The sequence below is a fragment of the Carassius carassius genome, chromosome 18 (assembly GCF_963082965.1).
Source record: "Carassius carassius chromosome 18, fCarCar2.1, whole genome shotgun sequence".
Classification (NCBI taxonomy): domain Eukaryota; kingdom Metazoa; phylum Chordata; class Actinopteri; order Cypriniformes; family Cyprinidae; genus Carassius; species Carassius carassius.
Genome location: NC_081772.1, coordinates 27087668 through 27111252, shown reverse-complemented (window position 1 = coordinate 27111252; position 23585 = coordinate 27087668). Strand labels below are relative to the sequence as shown.

Genomic DNA, 23585 nt, shown 5'->3' with positions numbered 1-23585 from the left:
CCTGCCGTGACAAAATAAGTCTACATGGAGGAAAAATGTGAAAAATGGTGTTCAGTTTTTCCTTTTGTTCGGCTTCAGCCAAGAATTTTCATTTCGGTGCATCCCTAAACAAAACTACAATCTTTTGCTTCACAAATTTGCGAGTGTTACTGTGTGAGATTTCATGTGATATTATTGTCCTAAACGCACAAACAAACAAATATTGCTCAATATATGGTGTATTATGTATTGCTGCAGTTTATATTGAAACATTTCACCCTCCAGCGTTAATTATTTTCGGAGAAGAAAAGTGAGTGCTGAAATCTCTGACTGCTCCACAGCTAGCTTAATGGGTCACTCGAAGCTTGTTCCAACCAACAATTTTATTTTGACTTGTCGTCTCTTTAAAACATTTTGGGTAAAAGGATGTCTTCAGGCCATGTCAAAATTATCGGCCTCGTCACATTTATTACCAAGATGTAAATAAATGTAAATAAATAAATACATATTTTGCATAAAGGCAATTAAGCTTATTTTAGCCATCTTTTGCACTATGATTATTTCTAATATATTTAAGCATATTAAATATATACATAAAAAGTGTCTCAAAGTCATTACTGTAACTATTCAAAGATGCCACCTACGTCACTACAAATAGAACGCCGCCATATTTGCGACCGACTCGCCCGGTATGGCCGCCCAAACTGCCCATTTGAATGAGAGAGAGAGACAGAGATACCTGTAGAAAATTTCTATTTTAGGCTCCGATCCTTATTTGTTACCCCCAGTTTTCTTTTGTCCATTATTATCTGCCCCAGACTGCCCAAATTGGCCTTCCATGATATATATATATATCTTGTACATAACCCCTCCCCATACAGTGGGGATCGCTTGAAGGCTTTCAAGAGTACAGATGCGTATCAATATGCTGTGGCTGGATGGGTGAAAAATGTGAAAGTGCGGCACCTGGCCACCAAGGATTTATATTTAATCATGGGAAATGTAGGTATTATAAAAAAAAATTCAAATGTATGATTTTGGTGGTAGTTTGCTCTGACTAGGTAGCGAGTTGTTAGCTAGCTAAGTGGCTAACAGCTGGTAGCCACGGGCCGGCACATGGCTAGCTGTCATTAATCTAGGGTGACCAAACGTCCTGTTTTCCCAGGACATGTCCTGTTTTAACGCCCTGTCCTGGCCGTCCTGGCTGGTTTTCATTATTTTAAATTCACGCTTGCCTTTGCACACAAAACATATGAAACCGGCTTCGGCTTATAATCACCTAAATACAAATAGCAAATAATACAACACAAACGCATCACATGGGCTGAAGGCTTAATTTACCTGACACAAAGTGTTCATTGCATAGTAAGGAGTGAGATGTGGGTGTCCAGTGATCTCTTCGAATGGCAGCTAACCACTTCTTCCTTCTATCCTTTTCTTTAGGTATATAATAGAATAACAATTCGGGGTTCCTCTTTCGGCTGTTGTTGCAGCCAACCGCACAACATATTGCAGGCATATTCAGACCGTCGGTCGCAAAGATGGCGGCGCAAAGCTACAGTGACGTCATGTGAATCGAATGAATATTAGAGCGGCACCAAATGACGCAAGTAAAGTCTTTACGAGTGAGTCATTCAGTCATTCAAGAGATTTTTTCAAAATGCTGATTCATCCAGTAGTAAAACAAGTAAAGTTGCGAGTGAGTCATTGAATAATTCATTCAAACCATTTTTTTTTTATAATTATTTTAAATAAATTAGATATTTTCAAACAGACTGCAGCAATTAACATTTCTGTAATCTGTAAATTACATGTTATTTTGTTTAGCAGTCTCTTCAGAATCATGGAAAAATTGTTATTTAAAACAATAAAAATCATTACGCCAGTCTTCAGTGTCACATGATCCTTCAGAAAGCATACTAATAGGCTGATTTGCTGCTAAAGAAACTATTTTATTAGTATCAATACCGAAAACAGTTGCACTGCTTACATTTTTTTGCTCCACCATTTATAATGCTATAAAAGAATCTTATTTTAAAAAATGCTATTAAATACTTTTTATTCATCAAATAATCCTTAAAGTCGGGGAAGTCGTGGCCTAATGGTTAGAGAGTCGGACTTCCAATCGAAAGGTTGTGAGTTCGAGTCCCGGGCCGCAGGAATTGTGGGTGGGGGGAGTGCATGTACAGTTCTCTCTCCACCTTCAATACCACGACTTAGGTGCCCTTGAGCAAGGCATTGAACCCCCAACTGCTCCCCGGGCACCGCAGCATAAATGGCTGCCCACTGCTCTTGGTGTGTGCTCACAGTGTGTGTGTGTGTGTGTTCACTGCTCTGTGTGTGTGCATTTCGGATGGGTTAAATGCAGAGCACAAATTCTGAGTATGGGTCACCATACTTGGCTGAATGTCACGTCACTTTCACTTTCACTTCAAAATGCATCATATATTCCACAAAAAGAAGCAGAAAAAACTATTTATAACATTAATAATAATAATCAAGAACCAAATTGAGCATACTACAATCAAATAAATGACCTTGGTGAGACTTTTAAAAACATAAAAAAATCTTAGTTTCCAAACTTTAATAATTTTACATTTACAATGACATTTATAACATATTATTTGTATTATTATTTTTGATTCCCCTAAATTCTTCTTTCTCATAACGCGGACAAAAAAATTACTTTTATTTTTTTATAATTTTTTATTCATTTCATTCACTCTTGTTGATCCAACCAGTGCTGTTGCTGTTCAGACTGTACCTTCGTGCAGAGTTGTGTGAGTTTTCTGCATTTTTTTTGAAAATGGAAAGGCCTGTTAGAGTTTAAGTTTTAAATGTTGAGTTATTTTGAAAATGTAAAAGATTTCAAAAAACAAAAAATTTCTTCTTTTTTTTACCATTGAGTTGAAGAGTAGAGCTTGTGCTTAGGTTGTCAATAGCATGTCAAACACACGTAAATATTTTAGGATTGTTTGACTATGAAGGGTAGAAATGCTGACAATATAAACTGTAAATCACGTGCTGGCCCTTAAACTGATTTCTTTTATTTTTTTATTTTAATTCTCATTTATTCTTATGAGAATGCAATAGCCAACACAACACTTGTTCACATGAAGTAAAATTTTTGTAGCCTGCAAGTTATGATCAAGTAAAAATGTTCTCATAACATTAGCACAGTTACAACTGCAGCTCCACTGAGACTGTGTGGGTTAAAGGAACATCTTGTGATATTTTGAGGTGCTCAAGTAGGTTATGTAGGTGGGTGTGGTGGAAGGTACGAGTTAACAGGGTGAGTGTTTATTTGGGGTGTTGCATGCACACGTGCTGGTGTCAAACCCACGGCCAGCTGAAACGAAAGAAAATGTTAAACACTTGCTTGACATTAACTGCCATGAAATACTTTAGTTAACACAAACATAAATCATTTTTGGTTTGGTCTTAGGAATGATATATTTTTCTAATTTGATAATTTTATTTATTTATTATTATTTCTTTACTGAACTGAAATGTTCACTATTAAGTTTTGTTTTGACATTTGCACAACATAGACATCACTCATCTTGCTGTTTCCTTTAAAACAAGGTTCATTCTTGCAGACAATAACAACATTTCAAACCCACCTATCATTAATATATACAGTACAGACCAAAAGTTTGGACACACCTCATTCAAAGACTTTTCTTTATTTTCATGACTATGAAAATTGTAAATTCACACTGAAGGCATCAAAACTATGAATTAACACATGTGGAATTATATATGGAATTATATACATAACAAAAAAGTGTGAAACAACTGAAAATATGTCATATTCTAGGTTCTTCAAAGTAGCCACCTTTTGTTTTGATTACTGCTTTGCACACTCTTGGCATTCTCTTGATGAGCTTCAAGAGGTAGTCACCTGAAATGGTCTTCCAACAGTCTTGAAGGAGTTCCCCGAGAGATGCTTAGCACTTGTTGGACCTTTTGCCTTCAGTCTGCGGTCCAGCTCACCCCTAAACCATCTCGATTGGGTTCAGGTCCGGTGACTGTGGAGGCCAGGTCATCTGGCGCAGCACCCCATCACTCTCCTTCTTGGTCAAATAGCCCTTGATGCCTTCAGTGTGACTCTACAATTTTTATAGTCATGAAAATAAAGAAAACTCTTTGAATGAGATGGTGTGTCCAAACTTTTGGTGTGTATTGTATTGTATATATATATATATTCTTTTCATTTTATAAAAAAGACAGGATTCAGTGATGGTAATTTTCAGATTGCTGGCATATGAAACCTTAATTTTAATGCTAAAAATATGTATTTTTATATTAATATTTATTTACTATTATAAGACCATTTTTTGTGAATGTGAACCTTATATCTACAAATTATCCTATGAAAAGAACAAAATTTAAAAAATTACACTAAATGCACTTTTCATTTTAATCAGTAATAGATTTTTAGTTTTAAAAATGTTAGCATGTTTTTTAATTAATGTGATGACAACATTTGCTTTAGCTGTAAAAACGTTCTTAGAATTTTTTTTTCGACCACATACACTGAGTGATGTTCTATTTAATTGTTTCTCATATAAACACCCTATAAATAAATGCACCTCAGTCATATTAACTTGACAAATTATACATACAGCCCTTCCTTCCGAATGATCAGCAGACAAGTGATTTAGGCAACCTAGTTGACTAGTTAATGTTTCTAGAGATTCCAAGACCAATGTAACTACCGGTTAATAATTTTGCCACTGAAAAAAATAATATTGGTGAAATTATGATTTCCAGACTGAGCTGTCCATCCCTTGATCTCTAAATCCTGAAATTCTAAAAAAAAAATTAAAAAGGCGCCAACAAACTTAAACCACTGAAGCATTTTTTCATCTGAATATCTTTAACAGTTTTTAACATGAATTCAAATTTTACTTTCTTAATGCACATTCCTGGCTTAAGGGAGCATGATTCATCACTGCATGTTATTCCAAAAAAAAAAAAAAATTGTATTCAAAACCTTTTATCAAAATAATAATGAATTTTCTTTCCTGACTGATTAAACAATGTGCCATCAAACATGCTGGATCCTACTGTATTACACGACCAAAAAAATGTCAGATTGTAGCAGCAAAATAAGGTCCCGACTTGTGGTACTTTCCAATGGTGAAAGATTCCTGGTAAAAAAAAAATATATTTCAAACCATAACGTTCTACACCCTCGCACTAGCACCGCGGTTCAACTTAAATTTGACAATGTTTCTGTAATGTGATTTGTTAAAAATAACAACATAGCAAGACCCGAATAGCACACACTGAAATCTGTGTTTAAACCAAACTCACTTAAGCCTTGCCATTTTAAATATTAAAGAGCCAGAAGACGTGAATGAGAACTCGCACGCACCGTGAGAAGATCTGTGTGCGTGCAAACCTGCATCTCAGAATGGACAAATTTACTGGATCCATTCAATGTCTTAAAGTGGCAGCACTTAATGTTAATAAAACAACAAAAGACAAGGAAAACACTCACTGGGCTTGACTGAATAGCTTTTGAAACTTTAATAATGATTAATCTTTAATTTATACAGTTGAATATGCATATGAATGTGTTATTCTACATTTTTTGACCTAAAAACTGTTAAACCTACCTATAAAAACCTGAAAAGCACTGTTTATTTTATTTGTTTATTTGCTCTGTTGTATTTATTTGTTCTGTTTCTTGTATTTAGATTATTTGTTCTTATTTTCTTCATTTTTATTTGATTTATTTTATTTGACAATATAGCGCAAACATACAGTCATGGCCAAAAATATCGGCACCCTTCGTAAATATGATCAAAGAAGGCTGTGAAAATTAATCTGCATTGTTAATCCTTTTGTTCTTTTATAAAAAAATAAAAAATAAAAAAATCACAAAAAGCTAACCTTTCATTGGATAATAAGAATTTAAAATGGGGGGAAATATCGTTATGAAATAAATGTTTTTCTCAAATACACGTTGGACACAATTATTGGCACCCCTAGAAATTCTCAAGAGTAAAATATCTCTGAAGGAGATTCCCATTCATACAGGTGCAGGTCATTTAATTAGAATATCATCAAAAAGTTGATTTATTTCACTAATTCCATTCAAAAAGTGAAACTTCTATATTTTATTCATTCACAGACAGATATATTACAAATGTTTATTCATTTATTTTGATGATGATAATTGACAACTAAGGAAAATCCCAAATACAGTATCTCAGAAAATTAGAATATTGTGAAAAGGTTCAATATTGAAGACACCTGGTGCCACACTCTAATCAGCTAATTAACTCAAAACACCTGCAAAGACCTTTAAATGTTTTCTCAGTCTAGTTCTGTAGGCTACACAATCATGGGGAACACTGCTGACTTGACAGTTGTCCAAAAGACGACCACTGACACCTTGCACAAGTAGGGCAAGACACAAAAGGTCATTGAAAAAAAGGCTGGCTGTTCACAGAGTTCTGTGTCCAAGCACATTAATAGAGAGGCAAAGGGAAGGAAAAGATGTGGTAGAAAAAAAAGTGTACAAGCAATAGGGATAACCGCAACCTGGAGAAGATTGTGAAACAAAACCAATTCAAAAATGTGGGAGAGATTCACAAAGAGTGGACTGCAGCTGGAGTCAGTGCTTCAAGAACCACTACACACAAACGTATGCAAGACATGGGTTTCAGTGGTGTCATTCCTTGTGTCAAGCCACTGTTGAACAACAGACAGCGTCAGAAGTGTCTCGAGACAAAAAGGACTGGACTGCTGCTGAGTGGTCCAAAGTTATGTTCTCTGATGAAAGTAAATTTTGCATTTCCTTTGGAAATCTGAGTCCCAGAGTCTGGAGGAAGAGAGTCCCAGAGTCTGGAGGAAGAGAGGAGACAATCCACGTTGCTTGAGGTCCAGTGTAAAGTTTCCATAGTCAGTGATGGTTTGGGGTGCCATGTCTTCTGCTGGTGTTGGTCCACTGTGTTTTCTGAGGTCAACGCAGCTCTATACCAGGAAGTTTTAAAGCACTTCATGCTTCATGCTGCTGACCAACTTTATGGAGATGCAGATTAAATTTTCCAACAGGACTTGGCACCTGCACACAGTGCCAAAGCTACCAGTACCTGGTTTAAGGACCATGGTATCCCTGTTCTTAATTGACCACCAAACTCGCCTGACCTTAACCCCATAGACAATCTATGGGGTATTGTGAAGAGGAAGATGCGATATGCCAGACCCAAGAATGCAGAAGAGCTGAAGGCCACTATCAGAGCAACCTGGGCTCTCATTACACCTGAGCAATGCCACAGACTGATCGACTCCATGCCACGCCGCATTGCAGCTGTAATTCAGGCAAAAAGAGCCCCAACTAAGTATTGAGTGCTATACATGCTCATACTTTTAATGTTCATACTTTTCAGTTGGCCAAGATTTCAAAAAATCCTTTTTTTTGTATTGGTCTGAATAAGTAATATTCAAATTTTATGAGATACTGAATTTGGGATTTTCCTTAGTTATAATCATCAAAATTAAAGGAATAAACATTTGAAATATATCAGTCTGTGTGTAATGAATGAATATAATAAGTTTCACTTTTTGAATGGAATTAGTGAAATAAATCAACTTTTTGATGATATTCTAATTATATGACTAGCACCTGTATTTACAATTTTGAGCAATCCAGGGTGATAATGAACATGAAATTATCCAGCCATGGATAAAAGAAATAAGGGAAAACAAAGCCAAAAATCCCTTAATCATCCATCACAATCAGAAAAACCAAAGAATATATTTCTGATGTGCAGCAAAAGATTATTGAGCATCACAAATTAGTGAATTAGTGAAGTGGCTTTATGAAAAGAGCTAGAGCTGTGACAATTCCCATTTCCACCATCAGGGCAATAATTAAGGGGTTCCAATCAACAGAAAATGTTAAGAAACTGCTTGGAAGAGAACATGGGGCTGTCACTTTTAGTTTGAAAATCGATTGCACAATCGATCGGACCAACCAAAAAAAGTTTCGAAAATGAAAATAGGGAATCGATTTTAACCAAATATGTACACTATTATTTTTAAAATAATTAAACAATTAAAAAATATAGATGTAACCAAACTCACAAACAAGCAGAAAAAGAAAATAAAGAATTCCGAAAGTGCAGTATGCCTTGCGAAAGCTAGAAAATACCAGCAATTTTACGCGCCTATAAGACCCAGTGACGTCGAAAGCGACCTCTTATGCTGTGTTCACACCAAACGCGAATAGAGCATCTGGTGCAAATGATTTCAATGTTAAGTCAATGTAAAGACGCATTTATGCGCGTCTGGAGGTCTCGCGGCGCGGTAGACGCAAATTCGCCTCATTCGCGCATCTAGTTACAGGAGATTCTGAGTTATGAAAAGGCCCATTGCAAGCTGACAGCGACTGGCTTTTGTGGTGGAAAATTAGCAGTAATTTAACCACCTTGCGCAGCTGTACCTGAGTGTCCCTGGGACATCAGTGCGGTCAGAGCGTGTCTTCTCAACAGCTGGACATATAGTGAATAAAAAAACGCACTGCTCTGGACCCTGAAAATGTTGATTGGCTTGTTTTCCTGTCCAATAAATTTGTAATGGCCCTAGCCTTTTTGCGCATTTCATTATGCCTGCCTAGTGCCGCCTAATCTAAGTGTCGATTACGTTCAATAAAAAAAACACTCATGGCCTGTTCTCAAGTCCATTTAAAGTTTCATTTTTTGAAAAGTTGTTTGAAATGGATTGAATCATGAATTGCCTAAATCATAAATGCAGCCGGGTTGAAGCCTGCAGTGATGTTTTTCTTTTGTTATGGCAGCCGTCCCCTCCATATATTTTTTCCAGAATGTTGCACTCCTGTAGCTGTTTGTTATTCTGCACAAAACTTCATGCCAATAAATAAGAAATATTGCTGACTTGTGCGTTTCCAGCGCTCTCTCTACGTTCGTCCGTTATTTGATGTTGAAAAAGGAAACGTCTTTATGTTTAGACATGGAAAATCGATTTTACAATCGATTCAATGAACACTTACGTCTTAAAAATCTAAATTATTTTTTCACAAAAGTGACAGCCCTATCTATATCATCCTAATTCATGAAGAGAATGAGAGTTTGAGTGGCAAAAAACTCTTCAAAAGGATCACAGCTGAAGAATTGCAGAAAATAGTTGAGTCTCAGCCAGAAAACATAAAAAATTTCATAAAAAATTGTCAATTGTAACCACATGTTGTTTGGGAGGGTTTCAAGAAAAATTATCCTAGCTCATCCAAGAACAATCCCCAGCATATTTAGTTATCACACATGACTGGAACTTTAAATGGGAATTGCTTCTATGGACAGATGAAACTAAAAAAATAGCTTTTCAGCAGCAAACACTCAAGATGGGTTTGGTGCACACAGGGATAAAAAGTACCCCATGTGTACAATGAAATATACTGCTGTATTTTTGAAGTTGAGGGCCTTTATTTCCGCTGGAAGTCCTGGACATCTTGTTTAGACACATGGCATCTTTGATTCTATCAAATACCAACAGATAAAAAATCAGTAAGTGACTGACTCTGTTAGAAATCTTATAATGGGCCATGTTTGGACCTTCCAACCGTACAGTAATCCAAACAAAAATGGGTCCACTGGGCACAAAACCAAGCTTCCTCTGTCCTGAACCCTATAGAAAGTGAATGGAGTGAACTGAAGAGAAGAAGCTGGAAATATGAATAATCTGGAGTGATTTTGGATGAAGGAATGGTCTCTGATCTCTTGTCAGGTGTTCTCTAAACTCATCAGGCACTATAGGAGAAAACTCAGAGCTGTTAAACTGGCAAATGGAGGTTTCAAAAAGCATTGAATAAAACAGTGCCGTTAATTGTGGCAAGTGTGTATTAGAGAAAAACATTTATTTCATAATTATATTTTTCCTCAATTTTAAATTCTTATTATCCAATTAAAGGTTAGATTTTTGTGACTTTTATTTTTTATTTTTATAAAAGATCCAAATGATTAACAATGCAGATACATTTTCACAGCCTTCTTTGATCATATTTACTAAGGGTGCCGATTATTTGGCCATTACTGTAGCACATAATGGTACCGAAACGGTGACTCAAAAACCGTGATACCAACCCGAACCATGTGTAACTTAAACCGTTAGCTAGTATTTTCCAATCCCACCCTACCCTCTACCCTCTCTCTGCATTGCTTCCATCATCTACTGTTGTCCACTCTATAATGCCTATAAAAATAAACTGATTCACTTGACTTGAAGGTGCTTTTTCACCTGAAACCATAGCTCAAATGTTCCTGTTGGATGTTAGAACAGAATCTTTTGCAATGTGCATAATTTATGACGTATGTAAATCTACTCAATTTATGACATTTATTAGATGTTTGTATAAAGATGATGATACTTAAAATAGAACTCCCTTTGCTTCTTTGGCATTTTTTTTTAGACTTACAAATCAGTCAGGTACAAGCCAGCTCTTTCAAAAGCACTAAAAGAATCATTAATATAACATTAGTCAATAAATGTTTTTTTTATTTAAATGTTTTCTTTTATCTTTGATGCAGAGCTTCATCTTCACTGACACATGTAGCACAGAAATAAAATTGAACCAGGAAAGAACCAGAAATATGGTTTCCATCCACACATGATACTGCCCTTCATCTTGCTCCAGTGTATAATGCTCATTCAGACTGTACAAAGCATCAAAGCAGAAAGTGCTTATTGGAGCCACAGAGGTCTGGTTTAATGCGAGGAGGCCTCGGCTTCTCTTTATTAGGGTTGTCAGGCCTGCTGAGATGCTCACTCCATACATCTTTGATGTGAAGTCACCCACTGACACTACCCAGCAGGCCCTGGACTTAAAATGCTGACCAGTGGGTTTCTCTTCTCAGACAAGAAAAAAAAAACCCAAGGAGAGAAAGAGAAAAACCTAAGGGGCATAGGACAGTAGCTCCACCATTATACTGTATGGAACCCGTGACTCACTGAAACGTCAAATACACACACACACACACACACTACAGAGTCTAATCACTTCAGTATGTCTTCGCTAGCCCAAACTACCTAATGAAAACACACATAATCACTCCAGTTTACAGCACAGCTCATATGACTTCATACATTCCCGAGTTAAACACTCAGACTCTTGAATATTATATGTTTTCTTTCCACAGAGAAGACACACCCTTCTCTGAACTCTATCCAGCATAATATCTTACACGTGTTTACTTCACTATCTAAATGAACACATAAAATAGACCTTTACTGAACTAAACATTTTGTTTTACATTTTTTTTTGCCTATTTTGTTCACAAACTTTTGGGGAAACACATGTTATTGGTAGCCATAGGTATAATCACATTAGCCAAAATGTTTAATAATATAGAAGCAAAGAGTAGGGGGTATAAAATAAAAATAAAATCTTGTATCTGATAATCAATGTGCAGGGGCCCATTCTTCGTACGTCGCTAACTCAGTTAGCTGGATTTGAATGTTGACGATTTGGCGTGATCTTGGATCGTTTGGTTCTTCAAAGCTCATCCCGGAGCTGCTGTCATAGCAACAGGTCCATAAGCTTAAACCTGCTCGGGAGCAGGCATATTTCATGTAAACCGGATTAGATCGCTTCTTTTCAACCAGAACTGATACTCAAACTATGTCTGCTACCACCGCTACTTTATTACAAGAGCATCGTACTGATTTAGGGACAATAATTTAAAATAATAATCATTTAAAAAATTATTTAAAAATAATATAAAAATGCTGTGTAGTCCATAACAGCCTACTATAGACAGCCAGTTTTACTCACTGAAATATTTATTTGTCATAAAATTATTACTTCATAATTATATTAGAGTCTTACACACATGCTATACAGATAATAGAGTTGTGCATTATTTTGAGTGATGACTGCTATTATAAGAGTGGCTTGATGGAGCGCAGGAGATGCAGATAACATGATATTGACCCTTAAGAAACTTTCATTAATGCTGTCACGTAACAAATCTGTCCAAATATAAAATGAAATGAATAGATAATTTCTACATTGAAATAAAAATGTAAAGACTGTGCAACTATCATAAATTGCGAATATAAATAATTGGGAATCATGAAAAAAATTCTAATAAAATAAAAACATGCATCTATTATCTGTTTCATGTATCTATTATAACATTTATGTAGTTTTGTTTGCTTGGCTGTTTCCTTATAAAAGTCCAGAAATTTGTTAAAAAAGTTTTCCGTCGGGTGTCATTTTAAATTATATGACGTCATTACATTGCCGTCTTGCCACCAGCCAATCGCTGCACTGCTGATCATGGTTTCGAGTATCGATACATATCCCCTTTTAAGCCAACACATGAACGCGCAATTATCTCAGATAACTCAATCCAGCGATACTTATCATACACAACAGGTGTGTTCGAAGAACCCAATTAGCCGGATCATGATTAGCACGATGATATCATCTTGGACGTGTCATTTGATCTCGGATGTAATAAGCGACGTACGAAGAACGGGCCCCAGGACTGAAACTTTTAACAAAATAATAAATAATCATTGGATTACAATAAAACCTAATATACTTCATAAAGATACACAATTTTATACAACAACAACCACAATAAGTAATTCTTATAATATTAGATTCAGAGTCAGATTTAATTGGTTACAAATTTCATATTTTATTTGGTCTCTGTCTTATAAGCCAACACAATATCATGAGAACATGTCATTTTTTACGGGGTGGCAATTTTGCTAATTTGTACAACGTGATTCATATGGAAACATAAAAATTTTTGAAAGGGGAAAAAAACGCATGAAAGTCCACCCTTACCCCGCCTATAAACATGCAAATCTTATGAAAACATACAAATGAGATTGCACGAAATCATTCAAACCGGCCACCGATTCACCAAAATGTCCAAAAGACTTAGTCATTTAGACAAGCAGCACATTAAGTAAAATACTTTTTCTGATGAATACCTTTATTTCCTGTTGAATGCACACTGGTATGTTTTTGGAAACCCAAAAAAGCAGTCTGAATATTTGGTCAACTGCCTTAGTGTTCTTTCTGTAATTATGAATTCTGCATAAATTTGCAGTGAGTTTGTGAGTGTAGACTTCATGTAAGCCTGCCTATAGGCAATCCTATCAAACCTTCCTGGACCACGCTACTGAAGCACAGTGTTTTACACTCACCTGCACAGCACAATCCTTATTTCCTACACATTGCTTTGTGTTCAAAAGAGAATCCTGAGAGAAACAGAAAGAGAAACACAGATTAACATTACAATGTGATAAACCGCTTTATAGTCTGGTGGTTAGAGAGTGGTTAGAGAGTTTGACTCCTAACCCTAGGATTGTGGGTTCGAATCTCGGGCCAGCAATACCACGACTGAGGTGCCCTTGAGCAAGGTACCGAACCCCAACTGCTCCCGGGCGCTGCAGCATAAATGACTGCCCACTGCTCCGGGTGTGTTTACGGTGTGTGTGTGTGTGTGTTCACTGCTGTGTGTGTGCACTTTGGATGGGTTAAATGCAGAGCATGAATTCTGAGTATGGGTCACCATAATTGGCTGTATGTCACGTTACTTAGTCTGCTCCGACTGGGATTACAGACATTTTGTTCAGAACAACTGCCAATTCTCAATCACTCTGGGACAGTTTAATCAAAATCAACCCTTCTATATCCTTACACTCAGTAGTAGGGCTGCACGATATTGGGAAAAAATGACATTGCGATATTTTATTTTTCTGCGATATATATTGCGATATGAAATCTAAACTAATTTTTTCTTACAAACAAAAATGGGGTGATCACACTTACATTCTCATTTTAAATGATTTAAACATCGACACCATCGTGTCAATTGATTAATATGCATGAGGGAGAGAGAGCAAGACAGCGCTCGTGTTGTTTGAAGACGGTGAGCGTGCAGCCATTATTTGCCTGATAACATGTGTGCAAAATGGGTGCTAATACCACCTGCGGAAAGCTTGTCATTTTGTTGAAAGAACAGTTTTCTAACATAACAGCAGTAAATGATCAAATGTTGAACAAAAAGATTCTAATAACCAGGGGCTGGATTCACAAAAAATCTTCTTAAGAAATAGGTAAAAAAAATTCTGATAATAAAATGAAGATAAATTCCACCAATTTCATATTTATAGGCGAAAAAAAAATTAGCTCCCTAAAAATAACAAATTTTTTGTAGAGTTGCTTTGAATTTCATATTTGAATTTCGAGTTGTGTTTAATCATGACCGATCATTGTTTACTTTCAGTCATTTGTCACTTCAGAAAAACTCATGCACAGTCCTGTTATGTATTATATGTAGCTAGTATTATGTTGTAAGGCTTAAATACAACGATTAATTTGAAATTACCCAATTAATTCATTTAATCAATCTTACTGGGGATTCAAGACAAGTGTGAGCCCATTCTAAATTCAAGAAATTTATTTATGAGTATTAAGAAGATTCTTTTCAAGAATTGTAATTCTTCCCAGGTTTTGTCTTAATAAAAAATATAAGAACATTTTTAAGAAGAATGTTTGGGAATACAAAGTAACTTTTTTCTTAAGTTAGAAAATAAGAAGAAAATGGCAGTTAAGAAGATTTTTTTTAAAATAAGAATGCTTGGTATTACTTTTATTGCCGTAACTATTTATGTGGTGAAATGTTTTGTAATAAGTGGTTTGACTGCACCACATAAATGTCTGTCTAGTTTGAATTTGCTGCTTGCTCGCAACTGCTATGTTCACACAAGCTTTTTTTCGTTCAAATATTTCAAACTCATATCACTATTTTGTGTCTAATTATTTACTTATGTAACAAGTAGCCGAGTAATAAGTGAGATAATGTACATAAAAGCCGGTTTTTAGCACTGAATAACCCCCTTCAGGGTGATACAAGACCTGATCACCCTGTCGCAGGTTATTCTGCAATAACAACTGGCAGGATGCACATTAGAGAGATCTGCCAATATATCGATTTAACAATATTTTCCCCGATATTTAAGCATTTTACCATTATAGAGTATTGGTTTTGTAATATCAGATTCACCGGTAAATGCCGCCATCTGCTGGGTGTTTTGAGAATTGTGCGCTGGATCGCCATTGCGACAGATCTGAGAGAAGACGCAACAACAATGGCGTGCAGGTACTTCATTTGCTGTAGTTAGTAAACTTTAACATAACAGCCAGTTATGCACAAATTAGATGCATTACATAAATGTCCTGATATGTAGTTTATGCAGCTTGACTCCGTGAGTTGGTCTCTATTTCTTAGAGCCATGTTAAATAACACATCAAGTCTTGTCCCAATAAAGACGTAACTTTTCCTGAATTAAATAATACAGCCACGAATGAGCGCATGTTGGAAATAAAAGCGCTGAATTTTAATTCTCTCTCTGTTGTAAATTTGCTCATCATTAGTCTCATGAATCCACTTTCATATTGCTGTTCAATCAGGGGGTTGATGCTCAGGAAATGCTCCAGCAAGGCCAGTGCATGTAACTTTGAACAAGATTCACTTGTATAACCATTATTTTGCTAATAAACATCTAAATAAATACAACTCTTTGGAAAATAATTATTATCACCTAGAGCTAGAGTATAGTTCTGTGTAACTGCATAGTTAGACCGCTGTCAGCAGGAATTTCATAATCTAGATAGACAAAAACATTATTAATAATTTTGATATAATATTCCAGTTGAGATATGCAATAAAATACAATGTTTGTCCCGATACCATTTTTTCACTTCCAATACCGATACCGATGCCGCAGCTTTGGCTATTTGTCGATTCCGATATCAATCCGATATTTTTATTTTATTCTTGAACTAATACTACTACTAATAATAAAATAAAGGGAAGCTCAATTAGTCACCTATAAACATAAATCTTTGTCATTATTTTATCTTTGTCATTAAAAAAATAGAGCAAAGATACACATTACAAATGCACATAATACTCTTATAAAAATAAACAGTGTTTTGCAGGTACAATAGTATTTAGCATGAGCATTCAAAAAATTGAATGAACAAGTAAAAATAAAACAATTATTATTTACAAATTACAATTGTACCTAGACAGTTACCTATGGCTATTATTTTACTAATACAGTTGTCTGTTTTATTTTGTAGTTTAAAGTATTCAGAAATGACAAACAAGAAAACTTTACTTAAATAAAACCAAGGGTGTAAGGGTGTGATGTCCACATGTTTTTGTTGAAGAAATTATAGAGGCTAGCATTTCCATCGCAAAAAGGTGGCCAAAAATGAAAGATTAAGTGGATATTTTATTTGAATTAATTAAACGAAACATTGAAACTCTAAGAGGGTTTTAAAAGGCAGATTCGACATTAAAACATGTTATTAACTTAATGTTATCAAAATCCAAAAAAGATTAACAGGATTATAAAAGTACCTAAAAGTGACGCACAGGCCTCATCTTGGACTATTTTCTTTTCCTTATCCCGGCGCCGGACAACTGTTGTCTTTTCCCGGGCACAGTTGTCCATCAGTTCTGATCATTTGCAGTCAGCCGTCAGCTGACTTAGGGGTCGTTCACATATCGCGCCTAAAAATGCGTGGAAAATGCTATGCGCACCGCTTTCTCCTTCTTTCCAAAGCGCTCAGACAGTTGCGCCCCTGAGGCGTCTGCCATTGCTAAGCAACCATGACGTGCTCTCTCCATGAAGACGCGGAAATTTCAGCAAAGGATAAATGGATTTGCAGCACTAAAAATCGCTTGCAGTAGCTCTGCTACTAAATTTATTTCAAAATGGCAATCCATATACAGCTATGATCAGCTGTCCCTTCATTTTGGCTGAGCTTTCAACGTTGTTACGGGAAAGGATGAAGCTGAAAAATTGAGAGGTTTTTAACTCGATGCGGTGCGGACGCGCCTGGAAAAAACGAGCGCACAACACCGCTGTATGCTGCTTGAAAGATGCGTGTGCACTCTGATGTACAAGCACGGATGAGAAGCACATGGGGGAATGCGTGAGAGATGCACTGAATGAAAGCACTTTCACTCTTTGACAGCAGATGGCGCTAAAATGCAGAAATGCAGCCGTTATCCTGAAAACCAATAAATAAAGCAGCTGCACTACTTTCTAAAAAACATTTAAATAGACTTAAATGATGTTCATCACAGCACCAAATACTTAAATATTTAGACTTAGGGGCGTTCACATATCGCATCTTTTGCGCGCTCAAGTTCGTTATTTCCAATGTAGGCGCGCTTGAGCGAGCTGTGTTCAACCAGCTTTCTATGTTCCTACAGAACAACCTCCTGGCCAGCAACCAATCTGGCTTCAAAAGTGGCCACTCAACTGAGACTGCTCTGCTCTCGGTTACTGAAGCCCTGCGACTAGCAAGAGCAGCTTCAAAATCCTCGGTACTCATCTTACTGGACCTGTCTGCTGCTTTTGACACTGTTAATCACCAGATTCTCCTGTCCACCCTCAGAAAGATGGGCATCTCTGGAACTGCACTCCTGTGGGTTAAGTCCTACCTCTCTGACAGATCCTTCAGTGTGTCTTGGAGGGGTGATGTTTCAAAATCACACCACCTTGCTACTGGGGTTCCTCAAGACTCAGTACTTGGACCACTTCTCTTCTCCATCTACATGACATCATTAGGATATGTTATTCAGAAGCATGGCTTTTCTTATCATTGCTACGCTGATGACACCCAACTCTACTTCTCATTCCAGCCAGATGACCCGACGGTAGCTGCTCGCATTTCAGCCTGTCTGAGTGACATTTCTAGCTGGATGAATGACCATCACCTTCAGCTTAACCTTACGAAGACAGAACACTTGGTGATTCCAGCTAACCCATTGCTTCATCACGACTTCTCTATACAGCTGGGCTCATCAACCATTACTCCTTCTAGGACAGCCAGAAACCTAGGAGTTGTGATGGATCATCAGTTAAGCTTCACAGACCACATTGCTACAACGACCCGGTCCTGCAGGTTTGCCTTATACAACATTAGGAAGATTAGACCCTTCCTGTCAGAGCAAGCAACCCAACTTCTTGTCCAAGCTCTTGTTCACTCCAGACTGGACTATTGTAATGCTCTCCTGGCGGGCCTTCCTGCATGTACTGTCAAGCCTCTGCAGTTGATCCAGAATGCAGCAGCGAGGGTTGTCTTCAATGAGCCGAAAAAAGCTCACGTTACTCCTCTCCTCATCAGGTTACACTGGCTACCAGTAGCCGCTCGCATCAAATTCAAGGTACTGATGCTTGCCTACAAGACGACCACTGGCACGGCACCAACTTACCTAAACTCACTGGTTAAATCTTATGTGCCCTCCAGAAGTTTGCGCTCTGCAAGTGAACGACGCCTTGTGGTGCCATCCCAAAGAAGTTCAAAATCACTCTCACGGACCTTTTCCTGGACTGTGCCCAGCTGGTGGAATGACCTCCCAATCTCAATTCGTACGAGTCTTTACTCATTTTCAAGAAACATCTAAAGACTCATCTTTTTTGCCTGCACTTAACCAACTAACACTAGCACTTTTCCTTTTCTTGTCTTTTCATTTATATATATATAAAAAAAAAACCTGGCTATGTGTTCTATACTAGACTAATTGAGACTTGTCATGGCACTTGTATACTGTAGTTGTTCTCTTGTTGACCTGACTGCTTCTATTGTTCTCATTTGTAAGTCGCTTTGGATAAAAGCGTCTGCTAAATGATTAAATGTAAATGTAATGTAAATGTAAGCGGTAATTTAAATACAAGTGAAATACACGTCAAGTACGCGTGAAGTACGTGTTAAAAATCAGTTTGAACGGGTCAATGTCATTGGCTGCTGAGGACTTGGGTCAAACCCCATCTGTGAGCTTAGGGGGGTGTACCATTCATAGACAGGCAACCACCATTTAACCCTTAGGGGACTAAGCCCTTTTTGGTCCGTTTTCTCTATTTTTACATTTCGGCTTATAAACCATATGTAATGATGATGGACCACCATGTATTTGGTATCGATGGATTCAGAAGACCCTAAGCTACCATAAGCATGCATGCAATAGGTTTATAAAGGAAGTATGAGTGAAAAATTGTACAATAAACTAGAGAATTTCAAAACAAAAATGAGATTTTTATCATTTATTACTGAAAATCCTAGCTCACACAACAAAAGTGAAAAGTTTTTGACCCAAAAATATATTTTTCAAACCCTTTGCTTGACAGAAATGGGTTAATGTTCAAACAAATGTGTAAAGAACAATTCAATAATTAACTTCATTTACAAACAGTCCTAGGCGTTTTTTTATTTTTGGGACTAAGCCCTTTTTGGTCTGTTTTCTCTATTTTTACATTTCGGCTTATAAACCATATATAATGATGATGGACCACCATGTATTTGGTATCGATGGATTCAGAAGACCCTAAGCTACCATAAGCATGCATGCAATATGTTTATAAAGGAAGTATGAGTGAAAAATTGTACAATAAACTAGAGAATTTCAAAAACGAAAATGAGATTTTTTTGTCATTTATTACTGAAAAACACACAATATAGAACAGTTTTTGAAAAAAAATATTTTTTTTCAAACTCTTTGCTTGACAGAAATGTGTTATTGTTTAATCAAATGTGTAAAGAACAATTAAATAATTAACTTTTTTTTACAAACAGTCCTAGGCATGCCAGTGAGCAAAGCAAGGCCTCTCCAGGAAGTTGCAGAGGGGCACATGGCATGCCCCACACTGCCAGGGGGTCTTGTTGTACACTTTGCTTGCCTTGCAGTGCTCACAGTACTTTCTGACATCTGCAGGCTTGTGTGCAGGGTTTGCTGGGTCCAAGGGACAATGGGTAGGGGTGTGCGGCGAGTTGTCCTGTCTGCATCCTGCATCAGAGCAAATACACAATCAAACTGGAAGCTTTTTTTGTGTCAAAATTCAATGTAGAAAAAATAACTCCTATAAACTCATGTAACCCTATGAAACTCCACTGTACACTAAAAACACATTTCACCTCTCTTGACCTGAGCAGTTTACTTAGTTGAGTAAGTCAGTCTATTGAAACAAATTTCACACCACTCTTGAACTGAGTTTACAGGGAAAGAGTAGTATGGTACACTAAAACAAATATGTCATGCCTCAATCGCTATCTGACTAAAAATCCAAAACATATACATACTCAAGATGTATGATATAATAAATTATAATGATAAAGAGGTTATTTGAAGTTACATACCAGTCCTCAAATGGATCTTCCCCATCCTGGTAAAATACTTCGTCATCTGTGTAAAAGCTGTCTGCTCCAGATTTCCCCTCGTCACTTTCCAGTAATTGTTCCAGAGCTTGTTCTGCCGTAAATCTTTTACTGCTTGCCATTTTGATAAAACAATTCTCTAATAATGCTATATCTCTCTCGAATTTATCTCTTTGTGCTCGCTAATACTCCGATCGTTCTCTGTAACACTCCGATCGCTTTCTGCTTTCTCCACCTCATGCTGATTCTCCGATCGGTTATTGATTACACCTGGCTGGAGGTCGTTTTACTATAGTCCAGCCCAGCTTTTACAAGGCTACAGCAGAGCTACAGAGTCCTCTGAATGGCTAGAATAAATCATGGTAACCTTCCTCTGATTGGGTTAGAAAAATATTCCTTCCAGCGGTTTTTACATTGGTTGTTGCGTGTTGAATCTGCCTAACATAATAGTTTTCATTGGCCTGTTTACGCAGTGGTATTGCGCAATAAGGGAAGCGTGTTTAATATACAAACTGGATAACGCTGTTTTCAGTGGAATCTGAGGAAGACGGCAAAAAAAACCGCATCTCTCTAGCATTAATAAAAAAAAAATTTTGAGATAACTACACATTTGTAAAAGTATTTGTAAAAGTTTGTAAAAACCCAGAGGGTTAACATGCTATAGATCAGCTTATTCAGCCTTATAATTTTGTCTTTTTTTGTATAGCCTATAGAAAAAATATATTTAAATTGCAGTTTTATGAAAAATTTATTTTTTACCACTCATGCCTTTTTGTAAATAAACATATTAACGGATATTCTAGCTTTAATAGTGGTTGAACTTAAAGGGTTAGTAATTAAGCAACAAATCTGTTTTATGGATGGTAGCTGTAAAATTATTAATGAAATATTATTAGTAATTAGTTAGTTACTGCAAAAGAAATATTATTACAATAACTAAATTACTAGTTAATGCTCAACTCTGACTCTTCACTGGAAAAAAAAATTGGACATTCTCCTGCTGAGAAATAACTGATAAAAATGTAAGAAAATTTTGAGTGCTCAAGAGACATTTTTCATATCCGTCTTATTTGGCATTCAATATCTCAGGACATAAATGAGGTAAGTTAAGATGTATATTTTTTAAATATTTTTTAAAGGGGCGGAGTGGCAATCGGGATGATCGGGACTTTTCCCGGTCAGCCGGTCGACCGGCCGGCCGGTTGATGAATTTTCATGATCGGCCCATTATAAATTATTCATAACGGCTGTGAGAGTGGCGGGAGCGGGAGCGCGGCAGCCAGCACTGTATTTCTCAGTCATAGTTACCCCCCTGCACACTCATCTCATCTCCCCCGTCATATTCTTCATACAGAACTTTCATGGTCACAAAAAAACAAACAAAAAAACGAGTATTTAATTCATTTGTTTGTTCTTAAATTAACATAGAATGGAGTAAAACCTCCTGGGAATGGGGAATTCGTTTATCCAATGAACCGATTGCAGGTCAAGTCTGTTTACAGAAATGTAGGGAGATAATGAGCGCCCCCTGCCCCCTCGTCTAATGGCATGACCCAAAAATGGCACACGCCAGACTAGAGAGAGAGAGAGAGAGAGAGAGAGAGAGAGAGAGAGAGAGAGAGAGAGAGAGAGAGAGAGAGAGAGAGAGAGAGAAAGCGCGCAAATTCTAGAAAAAAAAAATTGACAGTCAGGAAGGATTTGCGTGGTTGCATAACATTTAACGATACCCCCATGGAAGGCAAGAAGAACCGCGTCATAGCTCATTATTACCATAAAGTTGAGCCACTTTCAACTCTCGGATTGACGCTCTGGTCACTCAGAACGCAACGTCAAGGAATTTGACGCTCCTTGCAGCTGAGAGAAGCCAGCTTCCATTGAAAATGAATGACTTCCGGTAACTTTGGAAGCTCAAGTCAGCGGCGGTGTGAACGCCTCTCACGTGGCGTTGTCAAGGTAGCAATTTCACTGGATCTAAACAAATCAGTCTTACCATAGAGCACTTGACCAGTAGCGGTGGCTTTCTTAATATATTTAAAATAATTTTGCAAGGGTTATGACGTTAGTAGTATATATATATATATATATATATATATATATATATATATTTTTTTTTTTTTTTGACCACCGAGGGCCGGTGGTTTAAGAAATTTCCCGGTAGATTTTTTGGTCCCACTCTGCCCCTGTTGTGGTGATAATATGAAGTTTCTAAAAGTTACAGTATTTTGTAATGAAACAGGACTTTTTGTTTAGCTCTTGACTCACAGAGGTATTTTTAGTCAAATCAAGTCACCTTTATTTATATAACGCTTTAAACAAAATACATTGCATCAAAGCAACTGAACAACATTCATTAGGAAAACAGTGCGTCAATAATGCAAAATGACAGTTAAAGGAAGTTCATCATTGAATTCAGTGATGTCATCTCTGTTCAGTTTAAATAGTGTCTGTGCATTCATTTGCAATCAAGTCAATGATATCGCTGTAGATGAAGTGACCCCAACTAAGCAAGCCAGAGGCGACAGCGGCAAGGAACCGAAACTCCATCGGTGACAGAATGGAGAAAAAAAACCTTGGGAGAAACCAGGCTCAGTTGGGGGGGCAGTTCTCCTAATAATGATATGATATGCCATTTTTCACAATCAGGGCATGTTTCATGAAGTTATAAAAGTAAAACTATGAGAATATTGCAGCATGTGCGCATTTGGAGTTTTATGTGTTAATTCGATGACGAATATCTTCAGATCTAAATGACAGATTATTGTAAATTGGGCTCATTTTAATCGAGATAATTTCCTGAAAATAATGAAGCAATTTTCCATGATCTATGCATGTTTCATGAAGTTATGAATGGAAACGTAACCTATATTTTTTCTCAATTGAATGGTTTCATGTGTGTGATAATATCGTAAGTAATATATTTAGATCAAGTGAACAAATTACTCATTTTAATTGGGATAATTTTTTGAAAAAAATGATATACAATTTTGCATGATTATGAATGTTTCATGAAGTTATTTATAAAAGCGCAAAGTGAAACTAAAGTTATTTGTTGTGCTGTGCCTGTTGGGTTTTATGTGTTATAGCAATATGAGCAATATATTTGGATCTCATCCACGGATTATGGTATGCCTGGGCTCATTTTAATTGGGAGAATTTTCTGAAAATAATGATCTATGCATGATTCCTAAAGTTATGAATGAAAACGAAAGGTGAAGCATAGAGCTGTTTTTCTTTGCAGCCTCAGTGCACCAATCTGCTTTCATGTGTCACAGCTCTATGAACGAAATCTTTCGATCTGATCAAAGGATCTATGCATGTTTGGTGAAGTTAAGGGCTAAAACTGCAAAGGACTAAACCTCAGATTTTTATTTTTTTTTGC

General features: G+C 36.7%; 1 protein-coding gene across 5 annotated transcripts in view; it reads right to left on the bottom strand.

The window, feature by feature from the left end:
• Positions 1 to 23585, bottom strand: part of LOC132092754 (tyrosine-protein kinase fynb) — a 93055-nt gene that overhangs the window by 38115 nt on the left and 31355 nt on the right. For 4 of the 5 annotated variants that reach the window (XM_059499136.1, XM_059499138.1, XM_059499139.1 and 1 more), the window contains exon 2: positions 13174 to 13227. The exons of the other annotated variant lie outside the window; for it this stretch is intronic. The gene's annotated coding sequence lies outside the window, so the exon portion shown is untranslated. The remainder of the gene's footprint in view (positions 1 to 13173; positions 13228 to 23585) is intronic. 5 annotated transcript variants of the gene reach the window in all.